The sequence below is a fragment of the Babylonia areolata genome, chromosome 19 (assembly GCF_041734735.1).
Source record: "Babylonia areolata isolate BAREFJ2019XMU chromosome 19, ASM4173473v1, whole genome shotgun sequence".
NCBI lineage: Eukaryota > Metazoa > Mollusca > Gastropoda > Neogastropoda > Buccinidae > Babylonia > Babylonia areolata.
Genome location: NC_134894.1, coordinates 6,395,963 through 6,409,751, shown reverse-complemented (window position 1 = coordinate 6,409,751; position 13,789 = coordinate 6,395,963). Strand labels below are relative to the sequence as shown.

Genomic DNA, 13,789 nt, shown 5'->3' with positions numbered 1-13,789 from the left:
CGATCTGTCTCCTTCACTTCTGTGGCATGGAAGTTTTCACCTAGAGAGAGAGGGTGAAAGAGAGAGAACTGTGGGTGGTGTTTTTTTTTTTGTTTTTTTTTTTTTTCCCGCACAAGCAGTATCGTTCCTTGCTGAGCGCGTGAATGAAAAAGGTTGCAAACCACGCAAGGGAGATCACGCCACGCCACAGGCTAGCAGCTCTGACTGTTGGGGTGGTTGGTGGATAGGTTGTGTGCAGTTTTACGATGTTGTTGAGTTCGTATGCAGAACATGTCAACCCAAATCTGAACGCGTGTTTTATGTGTGTGTGTGTGTGGGGGGGGGGGGGTGGTGGGGGTGGTGAGGTGGTGTGTGTTGTTGTTGTTGTTGGTGGTGGTGGTGGTGGTGGTGGTGTGTGTGTGTGTGTGTGTGTGTGTGTGTGTGTGTGTGTTTGCTATCTCTGTTTGCGTGTATCTGTATCAGTGAAATTTAGAATATAATGTAAGCCTCTCTCTCTCTCTCTGATTGTGTGTGTGTGTGTGTGTGTGTGTGTGTGTGTGTGTGTGTGTGTGTGTGTGTGTGTGTGTGTGTGTGTGTGTGTGTTGTGAAACTTGGAAAATTCAGAATTCGCTCTTTTGCGGAGTCTTCATGTAGGCCTACTGTATGATTATTGTATAAAAAAAGAGACTATAACTCAGGTCAAAGCATCATAGTGTAGCAACACGAAACCAAACACTATCAAATGTAGCTTTGCTGTATAACATAACAGAGGTGGAGACATAGCCGTAGAATATGGAACCAAACATAATCTGTGTAGCTTGCAAGTGATTTATCATACTGACATATTAGCAAATGACAAAAAAGAAAATTAAATTAGAAAGAAGAAGGTAAAGAAGGAATGAAACATAAAATCAACAAATACGCATTATTGAAATTATAACATGCGTCGTTTATTTATTTACTGATCAATTGATATTAATTTTTTTTTTTAATATCCTATTGTTTCGTCTATGTATTTATCAATTCGTTCGTTTCAAGATAAGCGAATTTCTTACGGTCCATTAACCAACCGGCAAGAACAACATATCATTTATGGTTTGCTTTTTTGTTTTGTTTTTAATAATCTGTCATTCTTCTTCTTCTTCTCTCTCCCTCTCTCTCTCTCTCTCTCTCTCTCTCTCTCTCTCTATATATATATATATATATATATATATATATATATATATATATATATATATATATATATATATATATTATTTCATTTATTCACCTTACATACGTTTTTTTTTGTCAAGATAAACAAACTCCTTCCGCAAAGATTCACGCAAGAGCAAATACTATCAGATACTGTATAGCAATGACGAGCACAATCAATAATGATATACCCCACATTCTCAAAACAACAACAACAAAAAAACAAAAAAACAAAAACACCAAAAAAACAACAACAAACAAAAAACCATCCCCGTCCTCTTCCTCAGTCTCCTGTTTTCTACCGACCAGCCCCCCCCTCCCCCGAGCCTTCCCCCGCCGCCCGCGCCCCCCACCCCTCAATGTTCCCCCTCCCCCTCCTTCCTCCTCCTCCTCCTTGTCTTGTAACATCGACATAATCAAATTATGGACAGGACAGACAATCCCGCAGAGGAACATTACTCCCGGCTCACCCTCTGCCTTACCTCCCTTTCCCCCCCCCCCCCCACAAAGCACCACCGTCACCCTCCATCCATACACCCTCCCCTGTTACACGCTCTGTGTGTTTGTGTGTGTGTGTGTGTGTGTGTGTGTGTGAGAGAGAGAGAGAGAGAGAGAGAGAGAGAGAGAGACAGGCACAGAGACAGAAGATAGACGGACGGACGAACACACACAGACACAGAAAGAGACAGATGCACAGACAGAGACGGAGACAGAAACAGACAGACAGACAGACAGACGGACAGACAGACAAACTAACAGACAGACGGACAATACAGACAGACAGGACAGAGAGACACAGACAATGACACAGTCTCACAACGTCTCAGTGATGACCGAGGGCAGACAGAAGCGAAGCACAATGCTAGGCGGCAAGAAGCAGGAAGTGGATGGCAAGGAATAGATTCCCGGCGTCATTGTCTGTGGTCAGATGTCACCTCCAGAGGTTTAGAGAAAGGGAGAATAAGAGAGAGAGGTAGAGAGAGGGGGGGGGGGGGAGATAGATAAGATAGATAGGCAGATGAATATAGAAAGAGAGGGACAGATAGATAGATAGATAGATAGATAGATAAGCAGATGAACTTAGAAAGAGAGAGAGATAGATGGATAGGTAAATTGAGAGAGAGGGCGAGAGAAGAGAGAGAGAGTGATGGCAGGTGAAACACAAAGAAGAAAAGAAAACCAAACACACACACACACACACACACACACACACACACACAAACACACGCACAGACAGACAGACACACACACACACACACACTCTCTCTCTCTCTCTCTCACACACACACACACAGAGGGAGAGAGGGAGCGAGCGAGAGAGAGAGAGAGAGTAAAAGAAAACCACAAACAAAAGACTCCAGATTCTGTAATGTAACTTACGTACTATCAAGGGAAATTCAGAAGGCAAAGAATTGTCTGGATCCACCACGACCTGAATACACGCCACAAGTTGTTATTCAAATTTCTCATAAACTCAGAACCGACAACCGCCCAACCCTCACCCTCCCCCCATTCCACCCACCCCACCATCCTCCCGCAATGTTGTCCGCCACCATCCCAACTCTTCCTTTTAGCAACTAAGTGTGGGGAATAGGGGAGGGTTAAGCTCCTGGGAGCTATGCATGATGATCTTACGTTTATACGGGACATTAAATGTCATGCTTCTGTGAGACGGAATGCTATGAAAACACGCTTTACGTGAATTCTGGCACGACCCTCACATATTAACACACACACACACACACACACACACACACACACACACACACACACACAAGCGCACGTACACAAACGCACAAACACACATTGGCACACACATTTACATGCACAAGCACACGTACATATACCCAAACACACACACACGTGTGTACTCACATGTCCACCCACTCCTCCCCCCTTCACCACCACCACCACCATCAGTATATTACGCCTTGCCTTAGAGACGTTGCATTTCGCTGAAGATTGCAAAAAAGATTCAATCTGTTTTTATGAACGCTGAATGCGCAAGAGACCGTTAGGGGTTTGATCAAAAGCTTCTTGGTGCTCGTAAGATGTTCACAGCTTGTGTAACACTGGAAGTGGAAGTGGCAGCAAACCATCGACTTCAGCGTAGCTCCGCGTAGGAAGAATCAGGAAGTGACATATACAACATGTGCCAGACTGAATCTAAACACGCACACACGTGTGTGTGTGTGTGTGTGTGTGTGTGTGTGTGTGTGTGTGCGCGCTCGTGCGCGATCATATGTGTGTGTGTGTGTGTGTGTGTGTGTGTGTGTGTGTGTGTGTGTGTGTGTGCACGCGTGTATTCGCGCTAGTGTGTGTGTGTGTGTTTGTGTATGTGCACGCAAATGTATGATTGTAGGCGCGTATAAAAACAGCATGCCTGTTTTACTTATGGCTAACCATTGAAAACAAAAGTCTGTACATGAGGCGTATATCGAAAATGGGCTCCCCACACTTCCATATTTCAGTATTTGTCTACTAAATGGACAGCTTGTCTGATGTAAAGTGGGTGATTATTCTAAGGCCAAATTTAAGTCAAGAAAGACAGAAACAACCTGATCAAACGAATGACGAACGAACACTCGAAGGAAAAAAAAAGGGGGCCTTACCAACCAATACAGTTTCTTTCAAGTATTGGTAAGAACAGAAGATGAAAATTAATTATGATTTGATTCTGTGTAATGATGATGAAAAAAAAAAGATAACCAGGTAATCAAAATCAAAACAAACAAGAGAGGCAAGGCCTTCAAGACTCACTTGTGATAAATTAAGTCCCCTAGCATTAACTACAGAGTAATTTCCTTTTTTTACTAACTGCACCAAAACGTTTGCAAAATAAATAAAAATTCCATGCTTAGCAAAAGAAGTTCCTGTTTGAACAAACAATGATAATAATGACTCTTCTTGTTGTTGTGTCAGAATAAGAGGTCAAAGTGCCAGGTTTAGAGAATACAAAAAATATAAATATAACAGTAAATGCAGTTTGCATATAATTAGGCTTCTTTTTTATTTTTTTTATTTTGGTGCCCATCCCAGAGGTGCAATATTGTTTTAAGCAAGATAACTGGAAAGAACTGAATTTTTCCTATTTTTATGCCAAATTTGGTGTCAACTGACAAAGTATTTGCAGAGAAAATGTCAATGTTAAAGTTTACCACGGACACACAGACACACAGACACACACAGACAACCGAACACCGGGTTAAAACATAGACTCACTTTGTTTACACAAGTGAGTCAAAAATGGAATGGGATACTCTCAGCATAGATATGTACAAACATGTCCGTGATTACGAATACAAGTCACATACAAGTCACAAACAATGATAAGAGAGAGAGAGAGTGTGTGTGTGTGTGCGTGCGTGCGTGCGTCAGTGCGGACGCGCGCGCGTGTGTGTGTGTATATTCATGTGTGTGTGTGTGTGTGCGTGCGCGCATTTTTTAATTTAATTTGCACAGTTTTTCAAAGCTTACTCATCTTAAGTTGTTTGTATTTCTTTTTATTTGGTACGTTCGTCGAACAGTGAATTTCTGTACCCGTGAAAAGAAAATAAACCAGTCTTTTCAGTCTTGCACATCGTACGTGTTTGATGATAGACATTGTTTCATGCCATACGAGATAGAGGGAGAGAGTGAGAGAAGGGGGGTGGGGGGCAGACAGAGGGACAGACAAAGACAGAGAGAGGGGTACAGAGAGAGAGAGAGAGAGAGAGAGAGAGACAGACAGACAGACAGACAGAAAGAGAACACGAACGTACACATTCCTAGCTTTCCAAACCCACCACCGCTGTCTTGAATCTTGAGTTCTTATCTCACTAAGTAGAAATATACTTTCGTCTACTAGTAGCTGGAAGTACACTGTGGCATATTTATGTCAACAGGTGAGTGCTCACTAATTTATGCGTGCGCACGTTTAAGAAACCTATCGAGATGGCAGTTATTTCCCTGTTTTTGAGAAGAAGGAAGATTTGGAATGTTTTAAGGCCGTGAAAGTAATGTGTGTGTGTGTTCTTTCGTTAACGCCTATTCACTTTGATATTAAATGTAAATATGCGCGCGTGCGTGCGTGCGCGTGTGCATGTGAGCATGCATGCGTGCGTGTGTGCTTCTGTGTGCAAAGGAACGAACAGAAGAAAACGAAGAAGATGGTGAGGAGGAGGAGGAGAAGAAGAAGAAGAAGAAGCAGAAGAAGAAGATGGCGATCAGGAGGAGGAGAAGGAGGAGGAGGAGAAGAAGAAGAAGGTGATGATGATGATGACGATGAAGATGATGATGACGATGAAGATGATGATAGTGATGAAGGAAGAGGACAAGGAGGAGAAATCCAACAGAGTCGAAAAAGAAGAGGATGAGAGAGAGAGAAAAAAAAAAGTCGGTTTCAAGAATTTGTCAAAGCGTACGTCCTTACCTTTATACGCAAAGCAATATGCTGTTTTATTTACAAATGAAATTAAAAACAAAGAGCAGATGCCTGGCCTACACCACCGGCCAGGCCTTGTAATAATAATAATAACAACAACAACCCGTAAAGAACCAAATCCAAATTGCAATCAGGCTACTGTGAAAATGAAAACACCAGTATGGTCCGACCACTGTAGCAGCGCTGGTCATAATATAATCAGGATTCTCAACCTGTCGATGCCCTCCCAAGGTAAAGAACTACACACTAGAAGGACAAACATGTCTTCCCTAAGAACAGTAGCTGCCCGAGTTTCAGGGAGATTTTTTACAATGCCGCCGTTTTTTTCTCTGTCTCTGGACCTTGCAGTTTGAACGAACGTCCTCTTTCGCTTCGTCAAGTCTCCACACTCAGCTCTTTCAAGTCTGGCCTTAAAACCCACCTCTTCCCAAAATAGCCTCCCTTCCCTGCCTATTCCTTATTACAGTTTCTCCAGTTTTAGAGTTATGCATGCGTGTGAATGACTGGTTCGAAAGCTCTATGATTTGTCTCTGCACAAGATTCAGCGCTATATAAATACCATTATCATTACCTTCTGTTCAGTAATGCCTTTAGACTAAACCCCTTGCCTGCTGTTCTTTAGTGGAATAACATCAGCGTCGCAAGAATCTGAAGCGCAACTTCTTCTATTTTTTTCTGTAGTTTTAAGACGTGCTATTGATTTTTTTTTTTTCTGAACAAAAACGTGATGTGTTTTCAAGAAGAGGAAGATCCATATGCTGAAAGGTGACTGACATCATTACCTGTAAGATCAGTCTTACCTCACTGAAGTGACAATATTCACTGACAAGCATACTTGTCAGCAGCAGTAATGGGGTTAATGCAGAATGAGCAATAAGAATTTATTTTATCTTACAGGTCACGCGAACACGCGTACATTTAATTTGCTGGTGCGAGCGCATACCTTCTTTACCTGTTGATGCTGTTATAGCAAATATGAACCATATGCATATTGTCTGTTTTGACTTAGTTGGAGCATAAAATCAGCAACTTGTATAAACAGACAATGAAAAAAAGCAACCAACCAACTAACAAATGCATCACAACACAACACAACACAACACAACACAACACAACACAACACCAACAACAGAGCAGAACAGAACACAATACAATACAATACAATTACGAGTTTGAACTGTCTGATGGTGAAAAACTATTATACGGTCCCCTTAGTTTCTTCCATATATTACTACCAATACTGTCGCTACTCCTCCTCCTCCTCCTCCTCCTCCTACTACTACTACTGTAGCTACTATAACTACTAATACTGACGATGATGGTGATAATAATGATAAAATAATAATAATAATAATGAGGATGATGATAACAATGATAATGATAATAATAATAATAAGGGGTCTACTTCCTTCGCACAGGTGCTAACAATCAACAGCAGCGTGGGGAAAACAGTGGTTATCAAAAAAGAGTCACACAATGCACTGTACAGTGAATAAGACTTACAACCAAGGCAAATGGAATGTGTCAATGACAAATTAATAACACACACACACACACACACACACACACACACACACACACACACACACACACACACACACATCCACGATCCCCAGCCCCCCACCCCCACCACCGCCCCCACACACACCAACACACCACACCACACCACAACACATCACACCTAACCAAACCATACACCAACATCTCGACACCCATTAAAGCAGATGTGTACAAAATGTGTTTTGAATATTTCTCTTGTCAGGTGTAATGTCTCTTTAATCCGTGAGTATTCTCAGTGGCAAATATATATATAAAACCAGATGTCTTGCAATTAAACATAAGACTGTTTTATCAAGTAATAATTTCTATTCGGCTGCCCAACTAAAAACAGCAAGAGGAGCATGGTGTTTATGGCGATCAAAAGATAACCACCGTTGTGTCCTCAAGAGGATAAACAAAATACCACACACACACACACACAAATAATGCAGTCATTCACCTCAACGCTATCTGAACAAACCAAACCAAACAAACACACGCACAAAAAAGCTGTAAACGAAGCTTCCACGATTCTGAACCATATCTCACACATTCCTTTTGCGATACTTCCTCTGGTCTTTGTTTCCCACTACTCAGGAGAAGGGGAAAAAAGTGGCCCTTGTTTCTCCCTTGAGAGCTCCCTTGCCTTACAGGAAGGTTGTATCTCTTTATGAGGGGTGCGGGCGGAATTCTCAATGACTCACTCAAGAGTGGATGCATAGGCTTTTGTGTGTGTGTGTGTGTGTGTGTGTGTGTGTGTGTGTGTTTTGGACATGGTCTGTGGATATGTTTTCAGTCTTCGAGTGCTTTTTCTCCGCATCGCTGTTAATTTGTTTTTTGCGCTTTCCCACCATCCATCCTACTAAGTACTTCGTACTGAGTGTGGGATCTACATATACAGTGAGAGAAGGACAGTGGGAGAGAGAGATAGAGACAGAGACAGAGAGACAAACAGACAGACAGACAAATGGGCACTAGATAGATAGGGAGAGAGACAGGCAGACAGACAGACAGATGCAGACATAGATATAGACAAGGACTGAGAGACATTGTGGATAAGTGTGTGTATGTGTGTGTGTGTGGGGGGGGGGATGCATACGACTGAGGTGTGTTAAGGATAGATGTTGTGTGGACGCGCACGCACATACCAATGCGTGTACATGTTTCCCCCTTTGTATAAGCATAACATTCACAGTAAACTATCACATTGCAGAAGATTTATGAGGCTCAACACACAGCCCTATGCTGTCAACGTGGTGGTTTTCAATAATTCATTTTAAATGGACACTCATGGGGGGGGGGGGGGGGGGGAACAGCTTCAAAGTCACGTTCCCTAAACTGACAGGGAAGAGGTCAGGTGTGACACGATCACATTTCAGCGACATGCAGACAGCCTTGGACTTTATCACGTGCAGTGAACAGCTCAGTCTGGCTCCAGAACATCGTGGTCATTATTTGTTGAAATGTAATCAGGCATGACGCGCGGCTTCCTCTCGGTTTAATGGGACGGGTGATGGGTGGTATCTCAAAATCTCTTCAACGGCGGTGTTGAGCAAGACAAGCATTCTGTTTGGCATGTCTGCACAGCGTGTTTATGTTGCTTCCTTCCCTCCCCTCCCCTCTCTCTCTCTCTCTCTAACACACTCCCATCTTTCTCTCTTTTTCTCCTTCCCCACCTCTCTCTCCCTCTCTCTTTCTCTCCCTCTCTTCCTCTTTCTCTCTCTCCCCCTCTCGCTCTCTCTTTTTCTCTCTCCCCCTCTCGCTTTCTCTTTGTCTCTCTCTCCCTCCATCTCTTTCTCTCTCTCTCTCTACCTCTCTTTCTCTCTCTCTCTCTCTCTCCATCTCTATCTCTCTCTCTCCCTCTCTATCTCTCTCTTTCTGTCTCTCTCTCTTCCTCTCCCTCTCTCTCCCTCTCTCTCCTCTCTGTCTCTCTTTCTCTCTCTCCCTACCTGTCTCTATCTTTTTTCTTTCTCTCTCTCTTTCTCTCTCTCTCCCTCTCTATCTCTCTCTCCCTCTCTCTCTCTCCCCCCTCTCTCTCTCCCTCTCTTATATCCCGCCTCTCTTCATTCCTATCAAGGATCTGTTGAACAGGATACCTCTTGTGCAATGAATGCGTGCGGCAGTATTTGTTTGGTGAAGATTTGATTTCTCTTGTCAGGCGTAATCATTTTAATCTGTGAGTGTTTTGGCCAAACGGAATGTCAATGTATCGTACGCAAAAACTGATATATGCGTGTGTGCGCGCGCGCGCGCGCGCGCGCGTGCGTGCGTGCGTGCCTGTGTGTGTGTGTGTGTGTGTGTGTGTGTGTGTGTGTAGAAAACGAAAGAGGTGTGTTAGGATTGGTGATGCACGTGTGGATGGGCACACACATCGCCATACGTATAAGCATTTTCCCTGTGTATTTAAAACGAACTCAAAAACTTACCCATTAATATTAACTCCAAACTCAAAGGACGAATGCTAACAAACAGAAAATCTGTGAGGCTCAGCATAACCCCGATGCTGTCATGGTGAATCTGTTCTTTAATGCACACAGACACGTAAAACAGAGAGAAGAAACATCAAGGTGATATATGCTACAGTCACAGGAAAGAGGTCAGGTGTGACATGTTCAGATTTCAACAACATGCAGACAGTCGTTGATTTTATCACGTGCAACGAATCGTTCAGTCTGGCACCAAAAACACCGTGGCCATTATTTGTTAAAATGTGATATGCCATGACGCGGTTTCCTCTCAGCTTTATGGGATGGGCGATATCTCCAAATCTATTCAACGCCGGTGTTGAACAAGATAAGCATTAAGTTTGGCATGTCTGCAAGGCGTGTTCGCGTTGATTCCCCCTCCCTCCCTCCCTCTCTCCCACCTCCTTCTCTCTTTCCAGGACCGGAAAGAAAGACAAAAATATAGGCCTGCTTATACAGGTTAGATAAAATTTCGTTTCGTTTCGTTTCGTTCTCAGGATGGCCTTCAGTTGCGCAGTAAAGACACGATGTGCACTGTCTGTTCGGTGAAGAGTTTATTTCTCTCGTCAGGTGTAATGATTCTTCTTCTTCTTCTTCTGCGCTCGTGGGCTGCAACTCCCACGTTCACTCGTATGCACACGAGTGGGCTTTTACGTGCATCACCGTTTTTACCCCGCCATATAGGCAGCCATACTCCGCTTTCGGGGGTGTGCATGCTGGGAATGTTCTTGTTTCCGTAACCCACCGAACGCTGACATGGATTACAGGATCTTTAACGTGCGTATTTGATCTTCTGCTTGCATATACACACGAAGGGGGTTCAGGCTAGCAGGTCTGCACATATATTGACCTGGGAGGTCGTAAAAATCTCCACCCTTTACCCACCAGGCGCCGTCACCGTGATTCGAACCCGGGACCCTCAGATTGAAAGACCAACGCTTTAACCACTGGGCTATTGCGCCCGTCGTGTAATGATTTCAATCTGTTGAGTGTTCTGGCCAAAACTAATAGCAATGCATCAGACTATCTATGGCAAAAAGTGTGATGTAGCTACACGCTTGTGTATATTTCCCGATGCATTTAAACTTTCTCACTTTGTATAAACATAATATTCCACATCAAACTTCCACGAACATTCTAATAACAAAGCTGATTTATAAGGCTCAACTCCCCTCCCATGCTGTCTAGGTGAATTGAATCCTTTGAGTGCACACACATAAAAAGTATGAAAATCAACACTCCAGGTGGCGTCTCCTACACTCACAAAGAAGAGGCCAGGTGTAACATGATCGTATTTCAGCAACAATCAGAGACAAAGAGAGTCTTGGGCTTTGTCACGGTCAACGAACCATTTGTATTTGTATTTCTCTATTATCACAACAGATTTCTCTGTGTGAAATTCGGGCTGCTCTCCCCAGGGAGAGCACGTCGCTACACTACAGCGCCACCCGTTTTTTTTTTTCCTGCGTGCAGTTTTATTTGTTTTTCCTATCGAAGTGGATTTTTCTACAGAATTTTGCCAGGAACAACCTTTTTGTTGCCGTGGGTTCTTTTAGGTGCGCTAAGTGCATGATGCACACGGGACCTCGGTTTATCGTCTCATCCGAATGACTAGCGTCCAGACCACCACTCAAGGTCTAGTGGAGGGGGGAGAAAATACCGGCGGCTGAGCCGTGATTCGAACCAGTGCGCGCAGGTTCTCTCGCTTCCTAGGCGGACGCGTTACCTCTAGGTCATCACTCTGGCACCAAACGACCGTGGGTATTGCATTATTTGTTAAAGTGTAATATGACCTGAGGTGGCTTCCTCTCATTCTAATGGAATGGATGATGGGTGATATCTCAAAACCTGTTCAACGCTGGTGTTGCACAAGATAAGCATTCTGTTTGGCATGTCTGTAGTGTGTTTGTGTTGCCTCCCTCTCCCTCCCTCCCTCTCTCTCTCTCTCTCTCTCTCTCTCTCTCTCTCTCTTTCCGTAGCTCCTCTGCCTCTCTCCCCAGGACTAGGTGAAAAAAGCCCCAACGTGTAGGCCTGCTTATCTCAATATTGGTTAAATCAAATCACGTTTCATGTCGTTTCGTTTTCCTCCCTCGCTCTCTCCCTCTCCAGACTTCCCTCTCCTTCTCCCTCAAGGATGTGTAGAACAGGATGTCCTTTGTGCAAGGAAGACACGCTGTGCAGTATTTGATTTGTTTGGAGAAGATTTCATTTCTCACATCAAGTGTAGTGACTTTCATCTGTTGAGCGTTCTGACTGAAACAAATAAATAATACATCCGGGTATATGTGGCGAAACATGTGAATGTGTGTGTGTGTGTGTGTGTGTGTGTGTGTGTGTGTGTGTGTGTGTGTGTGTGTGTGTGTGTGTGTGTGTGTGTGTGTGTGTGTGTGTGTGTGTGTGTAGGGAAGGTGGCGGTGCTTATGCATGCACATGCAAGTGTTCGTGTTTGTGTGCCTTTCGATATATGCATTCAAGGTGTTAGCTCAAATGTCGGCAGCTCTTTAAACACGTCCGATGATTCATTCACCACACTTATTTTAACAAACCTGAGGATTTATGTAGCTCAGCACCTTTCTACCCCCAACCCCTGCTGTCAGAATGCGTCATATCATCGTTTGGAAAGTAATCGTATTTGACAATGTCAGATACAACAGATTGCAGACAGCCTGAAGGTTAGTCCCGCCACGTCAAACGAATCGTTTAGCTTGGATTTCAAACGCCGCTGGATGTTCTGTAGACTGGACTATTATTGTTACTGGCACGGGGATAATTCCAAACACCTCCGTTCGGTGCTTATGCCACTGGGTAAGATAAGCATTCGAGCGAATCGTTTAGTTTGGGTTTCAAAACACCGCTGGATATTTTGAAGTAATAAAAAAAAAGAGGATGCGTTTGTATTATTATAGGCATGTCCGTGGACACTCAAACCATGTTTAGTAGTTGTCTTGTGTAAGGTCAGCTTTCTCTCTTCCACCTCTCTAATCTGTTTGCCCCTTGGGATGCACACACACACACACACACACACACACACACACACACACACACACACACACACACACACACACACACACACACACACACACACACACACATACACACACACACACACACACATATATATATATAATTTTATAAATGTGTATCTCTCTCTCTCTCTCTCTCTCTCTCTCTCCAAGTTATTGCAATTCATTCAAAGTGTGTGTGTGTGTGTGTGTGTGTGTGTGTGTGTGTGTGCGCGTGTGTTTATATGCGCCGTGTGTGTGTTTACATGCGTGTGTGCGCACATGTATTCATCACATCTTATGTCTCAACAATAAAAAAAACACACCCTAACATAACCCTCCCCCTCTCCCCCCGCCCCCTCCCGTCCCCTACCATCCCCTACACCTTATCCTCCCTTCCACCAAACTTGTAGAAGGCTGACACCACGACCTGTGAAGAAAACGCAGAGAAGAGGAGAGGTGAAAAGAAGTCTTGACGGACCAGTAGTCACAGTTCCGCAGCAAGTGTCCTCCACATTCTTGAAACACGAAGAGGGGCAGGGCCGGACCGAGCTGAGATGTCGAGGGCTCTTCACTTACGTTGACGCTCTCTCTCTCTCTCTCTCTCTCTCTCTCTCTCTCTCTCTCTCTCTCTCTCTCTTTCCTCTCATTGATGTGGAAATCCTCTCGGTCCAGTCTCTTGAACAAATGAGTTACTTGCTAAGAGTTGGGGAAAAGGAAAGCATAAAAAAAAGAAGTGTGACACTTGTCTGCTGATATTGCTCATTTCCTGACGCCATTTCCTTTGGTTTTGTTTCTTTTTTCTCTCTTTTTTTTTACTGATACACAGACACAGAGACACAGACGGAGACAGATGGACGGACTGATAGACAAACATACAGGCTGACAGATGTAGACTCAGGGTACAGATTCAGACGGTTTAATAATGTACATTGGTCAAATGTATATCCATGTAGATTTGTTTTTTCAAAGTGAGCTCTACTTATTTGTTTATTTCTGAACAATAATGATAACAATTCATGACTAATGTAACTCCAGTCATGTTTCAAATCTGAACACATCAATTTGTATTTAAAGAACAACCACCCAAAAAACAAACAAATAGCATTCACTGATGATGAATTCGGGTCTGCGCGAAACGTGGACAGCTACAAGTCATGACAGCTTTGGGATCATAGCCAAGTCTT

The 13,789-nt window shown here is 43.6% G+C and overlaps 1 protein-coding gene across 1 annotated transcript in view; it reads right to left on the bottom strand.

Annotated features, from left to right (window-relative positions):
- LOC143293411 (ras-related protein Rac1-like) overlaps positions 1 to 104 on the bottom strand; it is a 65,862-nt gene extending 65,758 nt beyond the window's left edge. Inside the window, exon 1 of the mRNA XM_076604254.1 lies at positions 1 to 104. This exon is cut by the window's left edge and continues 1,154 nt beyond it. The gene's annotated coding sequence lies outside the window, so the exon portion shown is untranslated.
- Positions 105 to 13,789: the final 13,685 nt, after the last annotated feature.